Genomic DNA, 15,826 nt, shown 5'->3' with positions numbered 1-15,826 from the left:
CCCAAAAAAATTTATATATATATACACACACACACACACACACACACACTGTGGCTAATAGCCACTGATGGACCTCTGCTCCATATTTTTATCTAAACCCCTCTTGAAGGTGGCCATGCTTGTGGCCGCCACCACCTCCTGTGGCAGTGAATTCCACATGTGAATTCCACATGTTAATCACGCTTTGGGTGAAGAAGTACTTCCTTTTATCTGTTTTAACCTGTCTGCTCAGCAATTTCATTGAATGCCCACGAGTTCTTGTATTGTGAGAAAGGGAGAAAAGTACCTCTTTCTCTACTTTCTCCATCCCATGCATTATCTTGTAAACCTCTATCATGTCACCCCGCAGTCGACGTTTCTCCAAGCTAAAGAGTCCCAAGCGTTTCAACCTTTCTTCATAGGGAAAGTGTTCCAGCCCTTTAATCATTCTAATTGCCCTTTTCTGGACTTTCTCCAATGCTATAATATCCTTTTTGAGGTGCGGCAACCAGAACTGCACACAGTACTCCAAATGAGACCGCACCATCGATTTATACAGGGGCATTATGATACTGGCTGATTTGTTTTCAATTCCCTTCCTAATAATTCCCAGCACGGCGTTGGCCTTTTTTATTGCAAACGCACACTGTCTTGACATTTTTAGTGAGTTATCTACCACGACCCCAAGATCTTTCTCTTGGTCAGTCTCTGCCAGTTCACACCCCATCAACTTGTATTTGTAGCTGGGGTTCTTGGCCCCAATGTGCATTACTTTGCACTTGGCCACACTGAACTTCATCTGCCACGCTGACGCCCACTCACCCAGCCTCAACAGGTCCCTTTGGAGTTCCTCACAATCCTCTCTGGTTCTCACCACCCTGAACAATTTAGTGTCATCCGCAAATTTGGCCACTTCACTGCTCACTCCCAACTCTAAATCATTTATGAACAAGTTAAAGAGCATGGGACCCAGTACCGAGCCCTGCGGCACCCCACTGCTTACCATCCTCCATTGCGAAGACTGCCCATTTATACTTACTCTCTGCTTCCTATTACTCAGCCAGTTTTTGATCCACAAGAGGACCTGTCCTTTTACTCCATGACTCTCAAGCTTTCTAAGGAGGCTTTGATGAGGAACTTTATCAAAAGCTTTCTGGAAGTCAAGGTAAACAACATCTATCGGGTCTCCTTTGTCCACATGTTTGTTCACCCCCTCAAAGAAATGTAACAGGTTAGTGAGGCAAGATCTTCCCTTACAGAACCCATGCTGAGTCTTCCTCAATAACCCATGTTCATCAATGTGCCTACTCATTCTGTCCTTGATAATGGTTTCTACCAACTTTCCCGGTATTGAAGTCAGACTGACTGGCCTGTAATTTCCCGGATCTCCTCTGGAACCCTTTTTAAAGATGGGGGTGACATTTGCTACCTTCCAGTCCTCAGGAACGGAGGCAGATTTCAATGAAAGATTACAGATTTTTGTCAAAAGATCCACAAGTTCAACTTTGAGTTCTTTCAGAACTCTCGGATGTATGCCATCCGGACCTGGTGACTTATTAGTTTTTAATTTGTCTGTCAGTTGTAGGACCTCCTCTTTTGTCACCTCAATCTGACTCAGGTCTTTCAACACCCCTTCCAAAATTAGTGGTTCTGGGCAGGCAAAAAGTTCTCATCTTCCACAGTGAAGACGGAGGCAAAAAATGCATTCAGCTTGTCAGCCATTTCCCTATCCTCCTTCAGTAATCCTTTTACCCCATGGTCATCCAAGGGCCCCACTGCCTCCCTTGCTGGTTTCCTACTTCTAATATATTTGAAGAAATTTTTATTGTTGGTCTTTATGTTTTTTGCAATATGCTCCTCATTGTCCCTTTTTGCCTGCCTGATCACAGTCTTGCATTTGTTTTGCCACAGCCTGTGTTCCCTTTTATTAATTTCACTTGGACTAGCTTTCCACCGCTTAAAGGAATCCTTCATACCTTTTACAACTTCCATTACTTTGTTTGTTAACCATGCAGGCCTTTTCTTATGCCTGTTTGTGCCTTTCCTAACTTGTGGTATGTATTTTATCTGAGCTTCTAGGATTATAGTTTTAAATAGTCTCCATGAGACTATTTAATAGACTCCATGAGACTTCTAGGATTATAGTTTTAAATAGTCCTTCATGACTCTCCTTCATTAATTGTGCCCCCACCAATGTTCCCTCTAAGCTGTGGAGTCTTGTTAGCAAAAATTCTACTTTGTGAGCTACTGGCATTAGAGCTGTGAACTACTGACATTAAAGTTGTGAGCTGCTGTATAAATTAGTTTGCTCTTGGGCCATTTTTCCTGAGCTGAGACAAAAATGTGTGAGCTGGAGGCTAAAAAATTGTGAGCTAGCTCACACAAACTCAGCTTAGAGGGAACACTGGCCCTCACCAGTGTCCTTGGACAGAATGAGTTCTACCTCAGTTTTTATCATCCTCTCAGTTTTTGTCATCCCAGATCCACCATCATGGATGGTACAGCAGCTAGCAAGATGGCCTGAATTACCCCTCCATAAGAGAGGAATGGCCCTGACTTGGACGGCCCAGGCTTCATTCACATCTCAGAAGCTAAGCAGGGGCAGCCCTGGTTAGTACATGAATGGGAGCCCACCAAGTAAGTCCAGGGTTGCTATGCAGAGGGAGGCAAGACCTCTGATCATCTCTTGCCTTAAATATCCTACAGGGCTGCAACTTGACGAAACTTTCGTCCACCAGCAGGGGTCGTTTTGTAGAAAACTAGGTGGTGGAACTCATTAGCATGAGCCACCTCCTCCCCACCAGCCAAAACCAACTCAACACAAGAAAAGAGAGCCCCGGACAAGCGAGGCCTGCTTGGGCTGGCTAGAGATCCAGCCGGCCCAAGCGGGTCTCTCTCGCCTGGGGCTCTCCTGCCCCCCCCCCACAGTCAAAAGGCCAGCAAGCCACCCACCACCCAAAATCACAAGAAGTGGGAAAAGGGTGGTGCAGGCTTCTCCAGGGATTAATGAGAGCTGCTGGGGGCGTGGCAAAGCTCCTGGTGGCTGGCTGGCTGCCCACTCTTCTAATCCAGGGATTGTTTTGCAGCTGCACCTACTATTCAATGGACAAGGTAAGTGGGGGGGGGGCCGTCAGAAAGGTTCAGGAGCTGTGCTCCTGTGAGCTCCTGCTGAATCTGAGGCCTGTCCACCAGTGTTCCCTCTAAACTGAGTGAGTGTGAACTAGCTCATGGTTTTTTAGCCTCCAGCTCGCCCATTTTTGTCTTAGCTCAGGAAAAATGGCCCCAGAGCAAAATTATTTATGCAGCAGCTCACAACTTTAACGCCAGCAGCTCACAAAGTAGATTTTTTCCTCATAAGACTCCTCAGTTTAGAGGGAACATTGTTGTCCATCAATATCAGTTCTGGCCTGGATAGCCAGGCTAGCTCAATCCCATCAGATCCCAGAAGCTAAACACAGTCAGCCCTGATTAGTACATATGAAATCCCAGGGTAACTACACAGAGGCTGGCAATGACAAATCAACTGTTTGTATATTGCAAAAAAGAAGCAGAAGAAAATGGATTTATACCCCTTTTCTACCCAAAGTTGTCTCAGAGCAGTTTACAATCTCCTTTCTCTTCCCCTCCCCACAACAGACACCCTTTGAGGTAGGTTTGGTGTAGTGGTTAAGTGCGCGGACTCTTAGCTGGGAGAACCAGGTTTGATTCCCCACTCCTCCACTTGCACCTGCTGGAATGGCCTTGGGTCAGCCATAGCTCTGGCAGAGGCTGTCCTTTAAAGGGCTACTGCTGTGAGAGCCCTCTCAGCCCCACCCACCTCACAGGGTGTCTGTTGTGAGGGGGAAAGAAAAAGGAGATTGTAAGCCGTTCTGAGTCTCTGATTCAGAGGGAAGGGCGGGGTATAAATCTGCAATTCTTCTTCTTCTTGGTGGGGCTGAGAGAGCTCTCCCACAACCGCTCTTGAGCAGAACAGCTCTGAGAGAACTTGTGGCTGGCCCAAGGTCACATCAGCAGGTGCATGTAGAGGAGTGGGGAATCAAACCCGGTTCTCCCAGATTACACCCCATGCACTTAACCACTACATCAAACTGGCTCTATGGTGAAAACCCTGTGGATTCACCATGAATCAGCTATAATTTGACCACACATTTTTCTTTACACCCTGGACAAGGGTAGCCCAATCTTATCAGAACTCAGAAAACAAGCAAAGTGAGGGCTGGTTCGTACTTGGATGGGAGACCACCAAGGAAATCCAGGGCCACTACACTGGGACAAGGAAAGGAAAGGTCCCCTGTGCAAGCACCAGTCGTTTCCGACTCGGGGGTGATGTTGCTTTCACAATGTTTTCACGGCAGACTTTTTACAGGGTGGTTTGCCATTGCCTTCCCCAGTCATCTACACTTTCCCCCCAGCAAGCTAGGTGCTCATTTTACCAACCTCGGAAGGATGGAAGGCTGAGTCAACCTCAAGCCAGCTATCTGAAAACCCAGCTTCCACCAGGGATCGAACTCAGGTCATGAGCAGAGCTTAGGACTGCAGTACTGCAGTGGGACACACATATAGCCCTAATTAGACAATGAAGAAGCCCTGGACTCAGAAGTCCTGTGGCACACATTTCTCAAGGATTCGGGCTGCCTGCAAAATAACTTTGCTGTGCTCAGGCTCCTGATCAGACCTACCATAGCAGCTCTTCTATCACTGCCACCAATTGGCTGACCCCAGGAGAAAAAGGAGGAGGCCAACTTGGAGGTTTTTTAAGGTATTGGGGATGGGATCGTTCCTGATGACGTCAGCCGTGAAATGAAGTGCCCTAGAACTTGGAAGAGGCCTCAGCTTCAGACAAGCTAACTTGTCCTGATCAGAATTGGTGGGGGACAGAAGCTCCACACCCACTGCTTCTATCCTTCCCTCTGCCTTCTGCTACATTGCCATTTTGGCCCCACCCAGCCGAGCAGCCGATCGGCTGGGGGCCATCCATTGCCTCCTCTGCTGGAGGAGAGACAATGGAGTAGTCCTGAGCTGCGGGGGCTGGGCGGCCTTATATAGGCTGGCCCAGCCCCTTGTGTCGCAGTTCTGAATGTGAGGGTTGTCAGGAAGGTGCAGCTCGGCCGCGTTAGCTGGGCGGCGAGCTGTGTGACCTTGAGACAGGCCGAGGTGCAAGCGGCGTTTGCACGCTTCACCGGGTGGCTGGAAGAGCGGCGGCTACAGCGGCGGTCTGGGATTGCCACTGGCGAGCGGTGCGGCCCTGAGGCAGGCCAAGGAGCAAGCGGCGTTCGCACGCTTCCCTGGGCATCGGGAGGAGCGCGGCTTGAGCAGCGAGACCGGAGCGTGCTGCGGGCGTGGTTTGGCGGCTGCAGGCGTGGTTTGGCGGCTATGGCCGCGTTTACTTTTTTGCCCTTGTTGTTCTGGGTGGGGCCTGGTCGCCTGTTGCGGGGGCTTTGACGAGGCTGTTGGTAGGGGTCTGAGTCCAGAAGGTGAGGGGTTACCTCCCCCTGCCCCCCCATCTTGCACATCCGTAGCCTGGTTGCAGGCAGGTAGTGCAACAGAGGCAATTGCTGCATTACGATAAAAAAAAAAGTTTCTTTCTGGCTGTACTGTGGGTTTTGGAGTGTTCAGCTGAGAGCTTTGAGTGGGGAACAGGACTGTTGGCCTTGGTTTCCGTGGGGTGCCTGACCAGGGAGGTTGTGTTTGTTAGCCAATTTTTCCATTTTGTGGCTAACAGCCATGGGGCCGAAGAAAGGTCAAGGCCCTTCAAAGGGAAAACAGCCAGCTAAAAAACCCGTTAAAAGGCCCACTCCTGCTGAGCCTCCTGCAGAAGAGTGGGACGACGCTGGCACACGCCAATCCATTTTTGACCGATTGGCAGTTTTGGAAGGTGAAAGAGGGGTGGCGGGCCCTTCACGGAGAGTCACAGGGCTCACAGGTGCCGGTAGGGCTGCCACGATTGCTTTTCAAAAGGAGGTTCTTGAGCGCCTTTCTGCCTTACAGGGCGGGGCAGACGTCAATGTGACAGACTCAGTGATGCCGGAGGAAGAACACAGCCTGGAGCCTGAGGAGGTGGTCATGGTTCCCCAGGATCAGGAAGGTAGGTCACCTGTTCAGCAGGGGGGGGACGGTGTGGCCGTGGGGACTGGTTTGGGGGCTACTGGACCACTTCAGTCAATGGGCCCCCCTTATGCGATTGGTGGCATGTCTGCGAGTCAGCAGGCCTTAGCCGGATGGCCATCTATTCTATTTGCTATGACTGGGCAGATGGGGTCTTGGCCGCCCTGGTCTTCCCTGGACAGTCTGGTAGTACAGGGGGCGTAGTGAATCCCATGGTTGGTGGTGGGCTCTCATGGGGACTTCATCAGGCTTCTACACCAGCATTATGGTCACCACAACAGTGGGGTTGGGGCTTTCCGCCACATCCAACGGTTCCTTTTAGTTCTGTGGCTTTCCATGCTATTCCATTTGGTGATCCAGCTATGCCGCTGGGTGACCATCTTACGGCTGCAACTCGGGAAAAAATTTTGAAGGGGGAATACGTCGATGTATTCAGTTTATTGTTCAGGGAGCTGGAAAAGAAGCCCAAGGAAGCAATGGATGAAAAGGACAAAGAAAAGCTCAGGAAGAGAAAGGTGGATAGGTCCTGGTCAAACTGGTTGCCTGGTTTCCTTATATATGCCAGTTTTTCAATATTGCAATATTATTTATTGTGCTTACAGTGATTTTGTGGGTGGGGCGTGGCTTCAATACGATGAAGCGTTCCGTATGCGGGCAGCCGTTAACCCAGGGATGCAGTGGGACCAAATTAATCAACATCTTTGGTTGCAACTCATGGCTCTGGCAAAACCCAATTTGGGTGATAGGTCGGATAGCGGTCACCTCGTGCAAAAAACAGCTCAATCTACTGGTGCCCGCGTGAACGCGGGGCAGTCGGTTCAACCTCGGCTGCTTTGCTGGGAGTTTACCTCCCAAGGAGCGTGTGCCAGAAAAGCTTGTAGATACAAGCATGAATGTCCGTTGTGCGGGGGCCCTCATGCCTTTACATCGTGTAATAGGTCCAGGCCAAAAGGTGGTTTTAAGCGGTCAGGAGGCCCTAGCCAGCAACCTGGAAAAGGGCCCCAGCCCCATCAAAATGACGGTACTTAGAAAGTTGTTACAGTTTTATCCGCGTTGCGAGGATAAGCGTTTTTTGTTAGAAAGGTTTGCTTCCGGGTTTAGGATCCCTTACCAGGGTCCGCGGATCCCATTTGAGTGCGCCAACCTGAGGTCGGTTAAAGGGCTGGAACATGTCATGAGGGATAAAATAAGAAAGGAATGTGCTGAAGGTCATGTTTTAGGCCCCTTCGCGGTGCCTCCTCTTCCTAATTTATGGGTTTCTCCTTTAGGGGTAGTGCCTAAAAAAGCAACAGGGGAGTACCGATTGATTCACCATTTATCGTATCCGAGGGGCAGGTCTGTTAATGACGCCATTCCTGTCGAGTTGAGTTCCATGAAGTATACGTCCTTTGACCGGGCTGTGAGAATTGTGCGCCATTGTGGGGTGGGTGCTGAGCTTGCGAAATGTGACATTAAGCCGGCCTTTCGTCTGCTCCCCATACACCCTGATGATTTTGAATTGTTAGGTTTCTGTTTTGAAGGGAGTTTTTACATGGACAGGGCCCTTCCCATGGGGTGTTCCGTGTTGTGCACTGCTTTTGAGCGTTTTAGTACGTTTTTGGAGTGGGCGTTACAATTTAGAATGGACGTGCGCGACACAGCGCATTATTTAGATGATTTTCTTTTTGTCGGCCCTGTGGGCTCAGGACAATGCGCCCGTTTGCTGAGGTCCTTTGAACAGTTGGCTGCCGAGCTTGGGGTACCATTGGCAGACAAAAAGACAGAGGGTCCTTCGGCCATTTTGACATTCATGGGGATTGAGCTCAATACTGTGCAACAGTTTTCAAGGCTGCCGTTGGAGAAGCTGAAGGCGCTGTGGGAGCGAGTCGCGGTGGTTAATGGAAAAAAGAAAGTGACGCTGCTCGAGCTCCAACAGTTAGTAGGCCACCTGAATTTTGCTTGTAAGGTGGTGGCGCCTGGTAGGGCGTTTTTGCGGCAGTTTTGCGAGGGCATGTCTGCATTGCGCTCTCCCCATCATTTTACCCGAGTTACGAGTGGAATACGCAGCGATATGGAGGTTTGGGAGATTTTTTTGAAGGAATCCAACGATACTTCTTTCTGGCGTGGGGTGATACAGTTGGAGGCTGAGCTTCAGATTGTATCGGACGCTTCGGGTTCCACCGGTTTCGGAGTTTATTTTCGGGGACAGTGGTGCGCAGAACCCTGGCCGGCGAAGTGGTTTAATTCCGATTTAATCCGTAATTTGACGTTTTTAGAGTTTTTTTCCAATAGTGATAGCAGTGTTTATTTGGGGGCATTTCCTTGCCAACCACACAGTGCACTTTTGGTGTGACAACATGGCGGTTGTTCATGTTGTCAATAATCTTACATCTAAGTCTACGCACGTTATGAGGTTGGTTAGGGCATTTACGCTGTGCTGCCTTGAGTTGAATGTTCTGTTTTTAGCCCGGCATGTACCCGGCATTAGTAACAGCGTGGCGGATGCACTGTCTCGCCAACAGATGGCGTGTTTTCGGCAGCTAGCCCCAGAGGCAGATCTTTGTCCAGTGCGCATACCGGCAGAGCTGTGGCGACTTGGAGAGATGAAGTTAGCCGGGCGATTCAACTCACTATAGCACCGAGCACAAGAAGGTCATATGACCGGGCGGCGAGTCAGTTTTCTGTTTTTAGGGGCGGAGCCGGGTGGAGGAAGTTTGGCCTGTTCCTGTAGACCATTTGCTGCAATTTTGTGTGTGGCAAAGAAAACGAGGCCTTTCTGTCCAATCTATTAAGGGTCAACTAGCTGGGTTGTCTTTTGTTAGTAAGGCCAAGAGATATTCGGAAAGGACGAAAGATTTCCGGATTTCAAAGATGTTGGAGGGGTGGTTGCAGGAGACCGGGCGACAGGTTGACAGTAGACGCCCTATTTCTCCTTCCATTCTGCATGGGCTGCACGACACCTGGGCCTTAGTTTGTGCTTCTAGTTTCGAGCAGGCGTTATTTCATGCAGCTGCGTTAATGGCGTTTTTTGGGGCGTTATGTGTGTCTGAATTGGTGGCAGTTTCACGTAACAGTGAGTCAGATCAGGCCCTCCAGGTTGGGGATGTTGAGTTTGTGAACGCGCAAGCGGTCATTCGGGTACGCCGGTCCAAGACGGATCAAGGTCAGAGGGGTTGCACAATTACTTTGGGCCCCTGCTCTGATAAGCAGTTATGTCCGGTGCGAGCCCTGGCGCAATATTTGGATTTGTGCGGGCCGGCGGCGGGGCTTTTGTTCAGACATGAGGGCTCCTCCCCTCTGTCCAAGTTTCAATTTTGGACAGTTACCAGCCGGGCCCTTGAAAGGTTGGAACTGGGAGGTGTAAAGTTTGGCACCCATTCTTTTCATATAGGTGCTGCATCCACAGCAGCAGCAATAGGCTATGAGGGCAAAGCTATTCGCCGAGTGGGGCGTTGGAAGTCCGGGGTTTATCAGACTTACATACGGCCTCTGCCGACTTAAAGGGGTAGCTGTGGCAGGCTTACCGTATTGTTATATTGTTATTACAAGTTATAAGTTTTAATGGTTTATCTTTTGTAGGTGCTGTGGCTGGCTCGGAAAGGAGGAGGATCCTCATTTGCGGCCACAGTATCGTTTTCTGGGCGGCACATCAGGCCCGTCGGACGCCAGTGGGAACTCAGTTGGGCTTGAGTGAGCGGGCCATAATTGAATGGCAGGGCCGATGTGGCATGAAGTGTCACTATTATGTGTAAACAGACAGCTTATAGCATGTGCTGCAAAACAGAAAGTAGATCTGAGAGGCTTAGATGATCTACCTGACAGCAGGTGGCTGGCTGCCAGAAGTCTTACATCAGCCAGCAGAGTCAGCATGACACAGCAAGTTGCTGATTGGCTGTCCCATGTATAAATGTACAGAGCAACAGTGGTGATTGTGGGTTTATGGAGTTGGAGTGCAGCGGAGCATATTGTCAGTCAGGAGAGTGAGTTGGTGTAAATAAATGTATATAGTGGTTTTACAGCTACTGTGTACAGCCTTCATTCTTGCGTCGCTAAGTATCACCCTCTGGGTCTCTCTAGGCGCATCGACATGAAGTGGGCGGGACTCCTTTTACTTTTGTTTAAGGAAAAAAGGGGCCCGGTGCCGCATATCCTGGTGATTCACCTGGGGGAGAATGATTTGGGCTTAACGAAGGGTAAGGCACTTTCACTTTAGGCCCGGGATAACATCACCTTGATTAGGAAGAGATGGCTGGGTGTCCTTGTCCTCTGGTCAGCCATGTTGCCACGCCGTGTGTGGCGGGCGGCATGGGATCCAGCAGGTTTGGAGTGGGCCCGTAAGAAGGCTAATAGAGCCTTACGTATTGCCATGGAGTCAGGATTGGGTGTTTATGTGCCCCACCCGTCCATCAGAGCCAGTTGTGTTGATCTGTATAGGCCTGATGGGGTGCACCTTTCAATAAAGGGCAATGAGGCCTTTTTGGCAGAGTTACGGCAGGGGCTGGAACATGTTCTCGTTTAGTGGGGGACAGGGGCCTAAGCAGAGGCTTGGCCCTGTCTGTGGCGGTTTTACTGTTGGGAACATGTTCTTTTGGGGTATTGGTGAGCTCCCATGGCAACGCACCATTTGGGTGTAGGGCGTCCCTGGGGTGACCTAAGCTGTACGGCTCAAGGTTGGCTCCAGGGAGCCTCAGGATCCCGTCACTTTTGAGTTGTCCACAACCCAGCCTGCACGGCTTGGGCGAAGGTGGAGCTTTGTGAACGGGATCGAGTGCCTGGCCGGTCGGGTCTGAGCTGTTTGGACGGCTCACACCCAGGGCTTGGGGCTCGTCCAGTTTTCGGGTCAAGGAGGTGGTCTGGTTATGACCCCTGGCTTGACCTGGCCCCATTTTTCCCCTTGCCGTTAAGTTTAAATAAAGTGGCCCTTTACCCATATTGTTGTCTGTCTCGTTATTTCCGAATGGGGGGGGGGGCAATTCGGCCCTACCCAGCCGAGCGGCCGATCAGCTGCCTTAGGCTGGGGGCCGTCCATTGCCTCCCCTGCTGGAGGAGAGACAATGGAGTAGTCTTGAGCTGCGGGGGCTGGGCGGCCTTATATAGGCTGGCCCAGCCCCTTGTGTCGCAGTTCTGAATGTGAGGATCGTCAGCCCGCCCTCCCGCCCGTCATGCAGTGTAGGCACAGGCTGGTCACCTGATTATGGGGGCCAGGTAGGAATTTTTTGCTTTCAAGCACATTGGCCTTGTTTGGGAGTGTTTTCGCCTACCTTGCACTGTGGATGGTACGTTGGCAATTGGCTCAGGCAGTGCTGTTGATAGTTTGGTCACTGGCATTTTTACTGTTGGGAACATGTTCTTTTGGGGTATTGGTGAGCTCCCATGGCAACGCACCATTTGGGTGTAGGGCGTCCCTGGGGTGACCTAAGCTGTACGGCTCAAGGTTGGCTCCAGGGAGCCTCAGGAACCCGTCACTTTTGAGTTGTCCACAACCCAGGCTGCATGGCTTGGGCGAGGGTGGAGCTTTGTGAATGGGATCGAGTGCCTGGCTGGTCGGGTCTGAGCCGTTTAGTTGGCTCACACCCGGGGCTTGGGGCTCGCCCAGTTTTCGGGTCAAGGAGGTGGTCTGGTTATGACCCCTGGCTTGACCTGGCCCCATTTTTCCCCTTGCCGTTAAGTTTAAATAAAGTGGCCCTTTATCCATATTGTTGTCTGTCTCGTTATTTCCAAATGGGGGGGCAATAGCTGCAAGCAAGACTCTTGCCTGCTCCTACTAGCAACACTCCAGGTTGTAAAGGATGAGAGCCCTCCCCAAAGTGAGGGCAGTACCTTTGGCACAGGGATATCCCTCTGGGCTGATGCTGCATGGCATGAACAGGGATAGGTGGGCTAATGCGGTGGGGGGGCTGAAACTATGTGTGTTTGGCTCAGCCACAGTTTAGCTGTTTCCCAAAGGTTTGCCCTTATCGATGCTTGGAGTTGCCACCAGGATACTCCCATCATGGGCATAATTGCCAAGGAGGTACTTACTGTATTCTTCTTTACTGCTTTGATATTGTTGACTTGACTTCTCTGTTTTGGATGGTATTGCCCTTACTTCCTCAGCAACCTTCTTTGCTAGAATTAAAAAGAGTGACCTTCACAAACAGGCTGTTTCTAAATTTTTCTATCCTTTGACTTCCACTTTGGAGCCCAATGGATCCATTCCACCAGCCCTATGACCATATCTCATCCCTTTCATCCCTCCTCTTTTCCCCTCTGCCTTTTGTTTTCGGTTGAAAATCCTCCTTTGTACTTGTTGATCCCCCCAGGATTGGGGCACTTCTCTTCCTCCCCTTCCACCTTGTCCTCTCATCCTTCTTCTCACACCCCTTGCTCTACTACAGGTGTCCCAGACATGTTGCCCAAAGGCATCGTGGCACCTGCCGACACCTTTCCTGAAGCCCACCAAGTGGGTGAGAAAGCGGGTGGGGATACATGGGGGACCTTGCCCAGGACGACTTCTGACAGGCCAACAACCTTACTGGCTGTGCAGATTAGAATGAAGTTGCAACCAAAATACTGGTTTTATTCTCTCTCATTGCATTCCCCAGTATATATTATAAAATTACCCCCCTTCTCCGGTGCACTTCATCTTCCTTTGTCTATGTGCATGGCTCCATCTCCCAGGGAAGCTATGTTGTCATTGGTGCCTGTGACTTTCCGTCAAAATTCCAGACGTGTCCATGGGCTCAGGAGGTTTGGGGACCGCAGCTCTAGTTCCTCTCTCCCTGCACTCTCTCTGGCTGGTCCTCCTTCTTGCAGTATACCTTGCCCCTCCCTCCCTAATTTCCACTCTCCCTTTTTGGCCTCTTTTGAAATGGAAAGTCACTTTTGAATCTCTCTTCTTCTCTCAAGTTCTGTGACTGAATGCTTCTGTTCCAACAATTCTGCCATATTTCTAGTTTCCCCTCAGCTGTGGCTCAGTGGTTGATCATCTGCTTGGCAAGTAGAAGGTCCCAGGTACAATCCCCAGGAGCTCCTGTTAAAAGGATCAGATAGAAAGTGATGGGAGAGCAGCTGCCAGCCTGAGTAGACAATACTGACCTTGATGGACCAAGGGTCTGATTCAGCATAAGGCAGCTTTCTGTGTAGGCCTGTGTGTTCTCTCCCTTTTCCTTTTTTCACTCTGGGCACAAATGACATCTGGAAATGCTAATGAGCAGCCCACACAGCTGCACTGGAGATCAGGGGAGAGGGGAAGACCATGACAGCACTTGCATGGCCCCCTGTGAACTACATAAAAGGCACACAAGATCCTTATGGGGGTTGCGAAGGGGGCTTCCAACCGGGGAGCTGAGCTTGAGAGCTGGGGGAGGACAGGAGAGAATCCCTCTAGCCTGAGGGTCCTGAGAAGGAACATACAGCCTCTGCATTAGCAAGGCAAGCAGTGTGCTTCTGTATCTTTCCTGCTACGAAAATCCACACAGGTTCATCTTGAATATGGACTCCTTGAAAGACTCGTGGTCCATTTGACCTGAGATCCTGGGCCTGTGGGCAGGGCCTATCTTGACATGATTTCCTTCATATTTGCATAAACAAATGGTGAATATCCTTATTATCCATTTGACAGTGCAGTCAAATATCTCCACGTGGGGAAACATTCTGGCTTATTTTAAGCCCTCAGACTCAGTTTGTTGGCAGGACCAAATGAACCTGCTTTCTACTGAAGAAGAAGAAGAAGAAGAAGACTGCAGATTTATACCCCACCCTTCTCTCTGAATCAGAGACTCAGAGCGGCTTACAATCTCCTATATCTTCTCCGCCCACAACAGACACCCTGTGAGGTGGGTGGGGCTGAGAGGGCTCTCACAGCAGCTGCCCTTTCAAGGATAACTTGACATGATTTCCTTCGTATTTGCTTAAACAAATGCTTAAACAATATTTGCTTAAACCAATGGTGACTATCCTTATTATCCATTTGACAGCGCAGTCAAGTATCTCCATGTGGGGAAACATTCTGGCTTATTTTCAGCCCCCAAACTCAGTTCGTCGACAGGACCAGGGGTGCTTACAAAAAAGAGCCTCGTAAGCTCTTGGAGGATTGGCTACATCAGGGGTGTGTGGCCTAATATGTAAAGGAGCTCCTGCTAGAATTCAATCCCTGGACAGGACCAAATGAACCTGCTTTCTACTGAATCAGATCATGGTTCCGTCTAACCAGCTACGCCTTGTCCCCTCTGACTGGCAGCAGCTCTCCAGGGTCTCAGGCAGAGAAAGATGTTTCCCAGTGCCCGCTACCAGAGATCCCTTTAACTGGCGATGAGGTGGGTTGAACCTCTTGCACGCAAAGCCACTGCTCTTCCTCTGCTACAGCCCCTCAGATGCAGGAACCCCCGTCATTCCCTGTAACGTTGCAGGAGAAAATGGGAACACCTCCCCAATCAGGGGTGCCCCTCACTATACTCTGTGAGTGCCCTCTGCTGCCAGTTCACCCTCCCCACTTTCTGCCATCGCACCCTCGGTCTTGGAGCTCCTTAGGCCTCAGAACTGAGGAAGGCAGGATGTCAGGTGAGCATCACAGGTCTCACCTTTCCTCCCTTGGAACAGCACTCTGCCTCCTTCTCCAACATTGTGCTGCTTCCTTCTTTGCTGACCTGCTGGTGAAACCTGCCTTTTAATTCCTTCTTGGGTCTCACTCCCATCTTGAGAAGCCAGTCATCCACCCCTCCCCATTCTCCTAATAGCCCCTACAGCTGAGCCTGGCCATACCTCTTCTGTTTCCCTAGTCCAGGTGTTGCACATGAAGCTGCCGGATACTGAATCAGACCATTGGTCCACATTGAGTCAGCATTGTCTTCTCAGACTGGCAACAGCTCTCCAGGATGTTATGCAGAGGTCTTTCACATCACCTACTGCTTGGTGATATAGCTGCAGATGCTGGGGGACTGAGCCTAGTACTTTCTGCATGCCAAGCAGATGCTCTGCCAAAGAGCCACAGACCTCTCTCTTCAATCTGCTGGCTGGGTCCTGCAGATTCTCTTGCCTGCCTTAGGCAGGTGGCCCATTCCCTGGTGCTCTTCCTTCCCTCTGATGGCTACGGACCAGGTAGCTATTCTGAGGTCTCAGGGAGGGGGATTGAGCCTAGTCATGGGCTCACATCTCAACATATTGCCATTTGACTGGTCAGGAGCCAAGGCAGAGAGACCAGAACATTTGAGCTGATCTCCAAAGGAGACTCAAAAGACTTAATGAGACAGCTTTTGTTAACTAGGTTGAGTAAAGGCAGCAAGAGTGGCTTCCTGGTCAGGATGAAGAAATAATCAGGGCTTTTTTGTAGCAGGAACTTCTTTGCATATTAGGCCACACCCACCTGATGTAGCCAATCCTCCAAGAGCTTACAGGGCTCGTAGTACAGGGCTTACTGCAAGCTCCAGGGGATTTGCTACATCAGGGGTATGTGGCCTAATATGCAAAGGAGTTCCTGCTACAAAAAAAGCCCTGATAGAGATGCAAAATTTGGACACTGCAGAGCATGCAGAAGCTACACAGTTTCACAGTTTCCATAGTCTTCAGAACGCAGCTGGATGATTATTTGTCAGAGACAAATTAGGATGATCCTGCATGGATCCGGGAGTTGGACGAGATGGTCTGCATGACCCCTTCCAACTCTATGATTCACACAGGAGCTTCTAGGCTAACTGAGGTACCACTTTTTAGACATCTGCTCTAGCTGTGGGGCTCTCTAGCCATCTCCTTTCCCTTTTGTAAAAACCAGGTTCAATCCCCCAAT

Source organism: Heteronotia binoei, chromosome 9, assembly GCF_032191835.1.
Source record: "Heteronotia binoei isolate CCM8104 ecotype False Entrance Well chromosome 9, APGP_CSIRO_Hbin_v1, whole genome shotgun sequence".
Classification (NCBI taxonomy): domain Eukaryota; kingdom Metazoa; phylum Chordata; class Lepidosauria; order Squamata; family Gekkonidae; genus Heteronotia; species Heteronotia binoei.
The sequence above is the reverse complement of the archived record's forward strand: the minus strand, read 5'-3'. Positions refer to the sequence as shown.